The 10,901-nt window shown below is 38.2% G+C and overlaps 1 protein-coding gene across 6 annotated transcripts in view; it reads right to left on the bottom strand.

Annotated features, from left to right (window-relative positions):
* LOC103093465 (zinc finger protein OZF-like) overlaps window positions 1–10,901 on the bottom strand; it is a 59,359-nt gene that overhangs the window by 15,012 nt on the left and 33,446 nt on the right. For 5 of the 6 annotated variants that reach the window (XR_008915905.1, XR_008915907.1, XR_008915908.1 and 2 more), the window contains one exon: window positions 7,835–7,940. The gene's annotated coding sequence lies outside the window, so the exon portion shown is untranslated. Of the gene's footprint in view, window positions 1–6,523; window positions 7,941–10,901 lie in introns of those variants that run through there. The other variant, XR_008915906.1, reaches the window with a different exon arrangement.

The following is a 10,901-nucleotide window of genomic DNA, read 5'->3' as shown; positions in this document are numbered from 1 at the left end:
AGCCTGTTAGCCCCAGACTGGAGGCCAGCCATTTTTAGTGCTGGGCCCCACAGTGCAGTTTAGTTAATAAACCTCCCTTCTGTGTGTTACATGGTTGGTCTGATTTCATCTTTGGAATCAATAATCAAGCACTTCAACAGTAACACATTATTAGACCTCTGACTCCCTGAACTACTCCCTCAATGCCAAATATCAAACAGTCTCAAATGGTGGAATTTTTCAGGCTCACATAATATTTCCTCAAATTTTTATTGTCCTATCTCCCCAAGATCTTCATTTTAACATTTCTGTGAAACCTACATTAAATCAGATTTAAAAATTCAACTTGCACAGTCAAAAGCAATCTCAAGGTATCAGATTTGGTTGGAACCTCCCAAAGATTACAGGGTTCTGTCGACACTCATCAAAAATACTTCATGAAAGGAGCAGTTGATTCCCCTTCCCCCTTCTTTTTGCATATCATGTTATAGCATTTAATTCCCGAATGTTTTCTTATGAATGATTCTTTTATTTATTATAATAATGAAAACAATATTGAGAGTTACAAATATCATTTCCCCTATATATTAATATATAATTTAATCTAATTGTAGCCCTTCAAGAAGAGATTTTGAATAAAAAAACCATTTTCTCCTTTTCCCTCTCTTTCATATTTACCTTTTCCTGTTTCTCTTGAAGAAGGAAACTATAAGTAAATTAGGTGAACACAGAACACTATACATGTCAGACCTTTGGGATGGGAAAGATTTTAAAACCAAGCAAGACTTACAAAGAGTCACAAAATGTAACATAAATAATTGTGACTACACCAAATTAAAAAGTTTTTGTACAAACAAAACCAATGTAACTAGAATCAGAAGGGAAGCAACAAATTGGGAAACAATCTTCATTACAAAAACCTCTGACATCTCAGCAGCAAGAACTGGAAAGAGAAATCCCATTCAAAATCACCTTAGACAAAGTAAAATACTTGGGAATCTATCTGCCGAGACAAACACAGGAACTATGTGAACAAAATTACAAAACACTTTCCACACAGCTAAAACTAGATCTAAACAATTGGAAAAACACTGATTGCTCATGGGTAGGATGAGCTAACATAATAAAAATTATAATCCTGCCCAAATTAATTTACTTATTTAGTGCTATACCCATTGAATTATCAAAAAACTTCTTTACTAAATTAGAAAAAACCATAACTAAGTTCATTTGGAAGAACAAAAGATCAAGGATATCCAGGGAAATCATGAAAAAAAAATTCAAAGGAAGGAGGACTTGCAGTCCCAGATCTCAAACTATACTATAAAGCAGTGGTTATCAAAGCAATTTGGTACTGGCTAAGAGACAGAAAGGAGGATCACTGGAATAGACTTGGCGTAAATGATCTCAGCAAGACAGTTTATGACAAAACCAAAGACCCCAGCTTTTGGGACAAAAATCCATTATTTGATAAAAACTGCTGGGAAAATTGGAAGACAGTGTGGGAGAGATGAGGTTTGGGTCAACACCTCACACACTACAAGAAGATAAATTCAGAATGCGTGAATGACTTGAACATAAAGAAGGAAACCAGAAGTAAATTAGGTGAACACAGAATAGTATACATATCAGACCTTTGGGACGGGAAAGACTTTAAACCAAGAAGAACTTAGAAAGTGTCACAAAATGCAAAATAAATAATTTGGAATACATCAAATTAAAAAGTTTTTGTACAAACAAAACCAATGTAACTAAAATCAGAAGGAAAACAACAAATTGGGAAGCAATCTTCATAAAAACTTCTGACAAAGGTTTAATTACTCAAATTTACAAAGAGCTAAATCAATTATACAAAAAAAATCAAGCTATTCTCCAATTGATAAATGGGCAAGGGACATGAACAGGTAGTTCGCAGCTAAAGAAATCAAAACTATTTTTAAGCACATGAAAAAGTGCCCTACATCTCTTATAATCAGAGAGATGCAAATCAAAGCAACTCTGAGGTATCACCTCACACCTAGCAGTTTGGCTAACATGACAGCTATGGAAAGTAATGAATGCTTGAGGGGATACGGCAAAGTAGGGACACTAATTCATTGCTGGTGGAGTTGTGAATTAATCCAACCATTCTGGAGGGCAATTGGGAACTATACCCAAAGGGCAACAAAAGACTGTCTGCCCTTTGATCTAGCCATAGACTGCTGGGTTTGTACCCCAAAGAGATAATGGACAAAAAGATTTGTACAAAAATATTCATAGCTGCCCTCTTTGTGGTGGCCAAAAATTGGAAAACAAGGGGATTCCCTTCAATTGGGGAATGGCTGAACAAATTGTGGTATATGTTGGTGATGGAATACTATTGTGCAAAAAGGAATAATAAAGTGGAGGAATTCCATGGAGTCTGGAACAAACTCCAGGAAATGATGCAGAGCGAAAGGAGCAGAAACAGGAAATCATTATACACAGAGACTGATACATTGTGGTACAATCGAAGGTGATGGACTTCTCCATTAGTATCAATGCAATTTCCCTGAACAATCCGCAGGGATCTAAAAAAAAATACTACCCACAAGCAGAGGATAAACTGTGGGAGTAAAAACACTGATGAAAAGCAACTGCTTGACTACAGGGGTGGAGGGGATATGACTGAGGAGAGACTCTAAATGAACACTCTAGAGCAAATACCAACACAGAAATGGGTTCGAGTCAAGAACACATGTGATACCCAGTGGAATCATGTGCCGGCTATGCAAGAGGTGGGGCGGGGGTGGGGGGTGGAAAAGAAAATGATTTTTGTATCCAATGAATAATGGTTGGAAATGACCAAATAAAATAATGTTTAAAAAAACAAAACAAAACAAAACAAAACAAAACAACCTCTGACAAAGGTTTAATTACCCAAATTTACAAAGAACTAAATCAATTGTACAAAGAAATCAAACCATTCTCCAATTGATAAATGGGCAAGGGACATGAACAGGCAATTTTCAGTGAAAGAAATCAAACCATTAATAAGTACATGAAAAAGTGTTCCAAATCTCTGATAATCAGAAAGATACAAATCAAAACAACTCTGAGGTATCACCTCACAACTAGCAGGTTGGATAACATGACAGCAAAGGAAAGTAATGAATGCTGGAGGGGACATTAATGCACTGCTGGCGGAGTTGTGAATGGATCCAACCATTCTGGAAGGCAATTTGGAAATATGCTCAAAGGGCAATAAAAGACTGTTTGCCCTTTGATCCAGTCATAGCATTGCTGGGTTTGTACCCTAAAGAGATAATAAGAAAAAAAAGACATGTACAAGAATATTCATAGCTGTGCTCTTTGTGGTGGCAAAAAACTGGAAAATCGGGGGCAGCTGGGTAGCTCAGTGGATTGAGAACCAGGCCTAGAGATGGGAGGTCCTAGGTTCAAATCCGGCCTCAGCCACTTCCTAGCTGTGTGACCCTGGGCAAGTCACTTGACCCCCATTGCCTAGCCCTTACCACTCTTCTGCCTTGGAGCCAATACACAGTATTGACTCCAAGACGGAAGGTAAGGGTTTAAAAAAAAAAAAACTGGAAAATCAGGGGATGTTCTTCAATTGGGGAATTGTGAATCTTAAAATTTCTCAGACTCTGGAGGTACTTGATCAGGAATGTATTGGGAATTTTACATTGCTCCACCCATTCTTAGGCATATTTTAGGGGAAGATAACATTGTAAAACTCTTTACTAAACAATGAAAAAGTATTTAACTCATACTTATAGTGAAGCCAGAACCGTATGCTAGGTCTATTTTTAGATCTAATACAAAAAGGGTGCTAAGTACCTATGAAAGTCAAATTAATCACTAAAAGGTCAAGCAACTTACAAGGGGCAAGCTTAGCAAAGCGGTGTGAAGTACTCAGAAGATATAATCTACCCAGAGAAGGAGAGAACTAAAGAGTGGTGAAAACTAAGAATGGGCAGTCCTAGGAAAAGTTTCTACTGTGATTGGTAGACGTGAAAATTTAGGGGAGGTAACATAAGAGAAAATTTTCTTTAAAAGGAAGGAGCTTGAGGACTCTGAAGGTAAGTTCAGCTTTGAAAGCTGAATTGGAGGTCAGGAGTCAGAGCTGGGTCTCTGAACTCAGTTCAGGAGTTGAGGATTTCAGTGAAGAATTGGAGTTTTGCTTGGGAAAAAATCTTGTGGTGAGTGATTAAAGACTGACTTAGTTTATCTCTTAAAAAGAAAGGCCTAGGCCCTAGCCTTTTCCTACTATTTTCTCTTACTCTGTCTCTTTCCCTTCCCTTAATTCCTTCATTCGTATTAATTAAAATCTCCATAAAACCCAGCTGACTTGGGTATTTCATATTTGGGAATGTTTCCCATGGCGACCACTTATTTTTAATATAAAATCAAGACACTAAAAATTATCTTTAAAGTTTTGGCAATTCACAGTCTTGAAACCATATTTTTGTGGTCACAGAATGGCTGAACAAATTGTGGTATATGTTGGTGATGGAATCCTATTGTGCTCAAAGGAATAATAAAGTGGAGGAATTCCATGGGGACTGGAACACTCCAGGAAGTGATGCAGAGTGAGAGGAGCAGAAGCAGGAGAACATTGTACACAGAGACTGATACACTGTGGTACAATTGAATGTAATGGATTTCTCCATTAGTGTCAATGCAATTTCCTTGAACAATCTGCAGGGATCCATTAGGAAAAAAAAAAAACAATCCACAAGGAGAGGACAAACTGTGGGAGTAAAAACACTGAGGAAAGGCAACTGCCTGACTCCAGGGACTGAGGGGATATGATTGGGGATGTAGACTCTAAATGAACATTCTAGTGCAAATACCAACAACATGGAAATGGGTTCAGAGCAAGGACACATGTGATATCCAGTTGAATCGCCCGTTGGCTATAGGAGGGGTGGTGGGAAGGGAGTGAGGAAAAGAAAACGATTTTTGTATTCAATGAATAATGTTTGAAATTGACCAAATAAAAAAAAATTTTTTAACCCTTACCTTCCATCTTGGAGTCAATACTGTGTATTGGCTCCAAGGCAGAAGAGTTGTAAGGGCTAGGCAATGGGGGTCAAGTGACTTGCCCAGGGTCACACAGCTGGGAAGTGTCTGAGGCAAGATTTGAACCTAGGACCTCCCATCTCTAGGCCTGGCTCTCAATCCACTGAGCCACCCAGCTGCCCTCATAAAAATGTTTTTTAAAAAAGGTTTGCTTTATTTAATCATTTCTCTCCAGGTGATCAGACCAAAGTGAAAAAGCACAGATTGAAAACAAATGCTTGGAAGCACCTGCTAACTTGGATTAACCCAAAGAATAGAACAGCTCAGGTAAGGCCAAATTTTACTTATGCAGGTGTTTTAGGGAGCTCTAGACTGTTCTCATTCTTTTGCCTTGCTCATCTGGCAGGCCTGGGGATAACAGGGCAAGAAGGTTGGAAGCCAATAAAAGCTAATCATTTTCCAAGGGTAGAATAGTAACAAAGTTCAAATTGTAGCCAAAAGAATTTCTCTGATTCCTTTAACATGCGATCCTAACACCCTCCATCCTGTGGACATCCCTATCCAGGAGAGGGCAACTTCAGAACTTTTTCTGAGACAACTGGATGCCCAAAGGCTATGCTTCTGAGTACTAAATGTCTTAGAGGTTCCTCTTCTGAAGATTGTACCCCTATCTTATTCCCTCTCTCTAACTAGAAGGATGGTGCACTAATCCTGGAGGTACTGAGTGCATCATTATGGGGTCCTGGATTATAATTAATACTCTTAGGATTCAGGGAACTATTTTAGAAAGTTCTCCAATTTCAAATTCCTGAAATGGGGCATTGGGGGCCTCAGATGAGCCACTTAGATCTTCAGTGTCTGAAGCAGAAACCCTAATATCACTGAAAATGACTTTATTAATATTATAAGCAATAAAATGTATATATCCTTAAAAAAAAAATAACTTCCATCCCTGACCACCAGAAAGTAAAAAATCTGTTTGAAACTTAAAATATTTTTTGGTTTGTTGGTTTTCCTGGTTGGAGGCTGAAAAAGTGGCAGTAGCAGTGATTCCGTTATACCTCCCTAGCTCTGATAAGAAAAAAGGAGGAAAAAATCAACCTAGGCTTTAAAAGCAGAAAATATGGCCAAATAATTCTAGCAATTTAAATAAGTGCTGGTTAATTCACATAATTTAGTCATACACCCAAATAGTCACTTTTAATACAATTGGGACCTTTTACCCTTTTAAATTTGTGGGGTGTTGTGGGGGGGGTGATTTCAGGTAAATTCACCAATCCGTAGCCTTGGGGAGACATCTTAAGCTTGGAGAATTTGGGTAGGAACAATAGATGGTCCCACCAACCCAAGTCTTTGTTGGCAGATGAGCCAATGGTGAAAATTCATCCAGGTACTAGCTTCCTATTTTTTAAAGGGGGAGGAGTACCTTAAGGAATGGGGTATAGCATCTAGGGAAGGTTCACACCTCATCATCCTATCTGGGGTAACCATAATGTAATTCCAGAAATGATCTAACCTATAAATAAAGTCACTGAGGCAGAGCTCTGAGTCAATTACTATTTATTAAATGGACCTGGCCACTATCTGAGACCACTTCGTGTTCAGAGTCATGTTTTATAATCCTTAAATCCCAGACAGTTCAGATGGGACAGTACAAAGTACAGAATCTCCTTGGGGGTCCCACAGTCACTTTGGGGTTCACAGAGTAAAGGTCTAGTAGATCTCCACCTCTATTGTTGAGTAATAGACTTACAAATGTATGTACAGAGAAGACAGAATCCCACCTAAATGTTGGCCAACAGACTCCTAACAAGGGGACATTTTACATTTTGCAGGGACCTTCCAACCCATTAGAACATTTCTATCCTACAGTACTCAGACCGTCCAGGCTGGAGGTCTGGGGGTCTTCCTTGCCTACTTAGTCATCAGGCCACATCGATGGAGGTCCTCTAGTTAGGACACTCTTGTGCTCAGTGAAGTACATGGTAATGACAAGTTGAAAATCTACTATAAGATGGGACCTATTTAACCTACTCTAATTATTCTTAACTCTGTTACATATTGGGATTAGTTGATTATCCTTAACTGACTCAATGTACAATAATGTCTTTTAATACACAAGAAATAATCAGTCCCCTTATGGAATGGCTTTAAACTGGATTATACTGATGAGCAATTAGTCTAGGGGTAAAATCATTGATTAAGGAGGGGCAGAGGGCTATTCAAATAGGGTGAAGGTCCAATTTTTGCTCATTGTACCCATCTAGCAAGAAATCGATGGAGCCAGTAGAACCACATACAGTTTATATTATTCATACTCAGTGATTCCAGTAGTGTCAATAGGAAGACTGACACAAGTAGATCTCTGAGCAATTTTATCAAACAGTGGCTGTCTCAGGCCTCCCTCTTCCCTAGAGGATCAGAAGACTTGACTCCCAGGGTAGGTTATCTTCACTGACAGATGTGCCCATGAAATTGCATTCACTGTCTCTGATTTGGTTTCCTTATTTGTCTGTCACCAAAAGGATTCAGTCTGGAAGGAGAAAGTTGTTTATCTCCTTTCCAGCATAAAGAAAAAAATATTAATCAATCAAATCTCAAAGGGAAAGGAGATGGAAAGGCCTAAAGCACAAGGTTACATGAGATCATTTGTAGTAGTCTTCCCAATAATTGATGGGGAAACCGTAGAGCCAACATTCCCTTTGCTTTTTACCAGAAAACAACTCTGGCTGGAGAAGAGCCTTGTGAATACTATCACTGTGGGAAGATTGAAGCTTGGATCTATTTCTGATACCTTTAGAAAGCCCCTGCTTAGACTTGCCTCATGTCTGAGATATCATATGGAAAACCCAACCTGTGAAATTCAGGAGGGAGCTCTGGAGCCAGCTTGACTCTACGATGATGCTGTTGAGGTTTCACATGCCTTTGTGGACATCTTCTCCTTGAAGCATATCTAGAACCTGTGGGAAAACCAGATTGCTTTGTTGAAAACTCTCCATTGTCCTGTGTAGCTTCGAGACTGGACTTGTTTATGGCTCTGGGTCCAGATTTGTTGCTTAATCAGCACCTACAACTCATGTTGACCCCAGAAGCCTTTCAGGAGCTCCACAAATTGAAATAAGGAAATTTCTGAGCTAGACCTTTTAGCAGCCTATAAGCTGTATCTGGGAAGTGCCTCAGCCATTGTTTCATCATTCCTATATTTCAAATTTTAGAAATAAAACTTCTAGAGGCTCCTCGACAGGCCCCCTATTTTTGCTCTCACTTCTCCTGCAGGACTTAATAAGCCATTCTGAGACCTAAGACCTTAATAGTAGAAATGGAAATGCAGATGTGGGCATGCTGGGATTTGAGGAAATTTAGTATTTGCAAGTTGTTTCCGGTTTTTGTTTTCAATCAATGCCTGATATCTCCAGCAACTACTATTTCTTGGGGTCTCAGATGCTTAATAAATGCTTATTGACTTAAACCATTAGAATGCAAGCTCCTCCAGGGAATAATCATTTCATTCTTTTTTTTTTAATCCTTAGCACTTAGTCTACTGCCTGGCCCTTAGTAGGTGCTTTATAAATGAGAACTGATTCAGAAATGCTTCTTGAAGTAACATGATTTGAGTCTCCAGTTCAAGAGAATTTGAGGCATTCTTTTCCCTCCTGCATTCCAAGACCCGACAAAAGCAAATCTAATCAAGGAAGACTTTGATCTGCATTCAGACTCCATCAGTTTTCTTTGGAAGTAGCATTTTTTATCCAGGGTCCTTCAGAATTGTCTTGGATGTAGCAGATTGGTTAACATGATAGCAAAGGAAAGTAATGAATGCTGGAGGGGATGTGGCAAAGTAGGGACATTAATTCATTGCTGGTGGAGTTGTGAATTGATCCAACCATTCTGGAGGGCAATTTGGAACTATGCACAAAGGGCCATAAAAGAATGTCTACCCTTTGATCCAGCCATAGCACTGCTGGGTCTATACCCCAAAGAGATAATGGACAAAAAGACTTGTACAAAAATATTCATAGTTGCGCTCTTTGTGGTGGCCAAAAATTGGAAAACGAGGGGATGCCCATCAATTGGGGAATGGCAGAGCAAATTGTGGTCTATGTTGGTGATGGAATATTATTGTGCAAAAAGGAATAATAAAGTGGAGGAATTCCATGGGGACTGGAACAACCTCCAGGAAGTGATGCAGAGCGAGAGGAGCAGAACCAGGAGAACATTGTACACAGAGACAAACACACTGTAGTATAATCGAACGTAATGGACTTCTCCATTAGTGGCGGTGTAATGTCCCTGAACAATCTGTAGGGATCTAAAAAACACTATCCACAAGCAGAAGATAAACATAAAGAAGGAAACTATAAGAAAATTAGGCGAACACAGAATAGCATACATGTCAAACCTTTGGGAAGGGAAAGACTTCAAAACCAAGCAATACTTAGAAAGAGTTACAAAATGCAAAATAAATACCTCAAATTAAAAAGTTTTTGTATCCTCATCGTTTCTTATAGCACAACAGTATAGTCATAATCATTATACCAAAACTTCATTTATTACTCAATTGATGGGCATCCCCTCAATTTCCAGTTCTTTGTCATCACAAAATAAACTGCTAGAAAGTTTAGGTATAAAACCTGTTAATGGGGGTAGTCCTCCTAAGGATAGAAGAGTTAGTATGATAATAATAATTATAGGGGTGGATTTGTTCCATAGGGTTGACAGTGAATTAATTTTAGTTATTGATGAATGGTTAAGTATAAGGAACATAGTAATAGTTGTAGTAAAATAAATTAATAAGTTTAATATAGTTAGTGTGGGGTAAATTATGATAATAATGGTTATTCATCCTATGTGAGCAATTGATGAGTATGCTAATATTTTTCGTAGGTGTGTCTGATTCAATCCCCCTCAGCCTCCTAGGAGTGTTGATAGGATGCTTAAAATTATTAATACATATATATTTAGTGAGGGTGAAATCTGATATATAATTGAGATAGGAGCAATTTTTTGTCATGTTAGGAGTATTATGCCAGATAGGAGTGGAATTCCTTGTGTAACTTCTGGCACTCAAAAGTGAAATGGAGCTAACCCTAGTTTTATTGCTAGGGCTAGGGTTATTAGTAGTGAAGCTCATTGATTGGGTATATGACTAATGGTTCATTGGTTAGTAAAGGATGCATTATAAATAATAGAAAATATTAGGATTATTGAAGCTGTAGCTTGGGTTATGAAATATTTAATAGCTGATTCTGTATTTCATGTGTGGTGGGGGTAAGTTATTAATGGAATAATAGCTAGTGTATTAATTTCTAGGCCTATTCAGGCAGTTAACCAGTGATTGCTAATTAGAGTTACTGAAGTTCCTGTTAATAAGCTGAGCGAAACAATGGTTAATACATAGGGGGACATTAGTATGGGAAGGGTATAAACCAACATTTTCGGGGTATGGGCCCGATAGCTTATTTAGCTGACCTTACTAGAATGTAGAATTTTGAGTTCTTGAATGTAGGTTCGATTCCTATTGTTCTGGAAATAAGGGAGTTTAAACCCCTATAATTTATCCTATCAAGATAATTCTTTTGTCAGACATATTTCTTATATTTGTGGTGGGATGCTTGATAGTGCGATTGGAATAGAAATAAACATTAAACATAGTGCTAGGGTGCTTGGTAGGAAGCTTTTTCATAGTAAGTACATTAATTGATCATATCGAAAGCGAGGGTATGATACTCCTACTCATAAAAAGGCTGATGTTAATAATATTGTTTTAAATATAAAATTAGTAGTACTAATATGTGGATAATTGTGGTTTAGTGAGGGACCAAGAAAAAGAATTGTTGTTATGGCATTTATTGCTATGATATTTGCATATTCTGCTAGGAAAAATATAGCAAATGGTCCTGCGGCATATTCAACATTAAAGC

Source organism: Monodelphis domestica, chromosome 2, assembly GCF_027887165.1.
Source record: "Monodelphis domestica isolate mMonDom1 chromosome 2, mMonDom1.pri, whole genome shotgun sequence".
NCBI classification, from domain to species: Eukaryota; Metazoa; Chordata; class Mammalia; order Didelphimorphia; family Didelphidae; genus Monodelphis; species Monodelphis domestica.
Note: the sequence above shows the minus strand (reverse complement) of the source record. Positions and strands in the feature narration are given on the sequence as shown.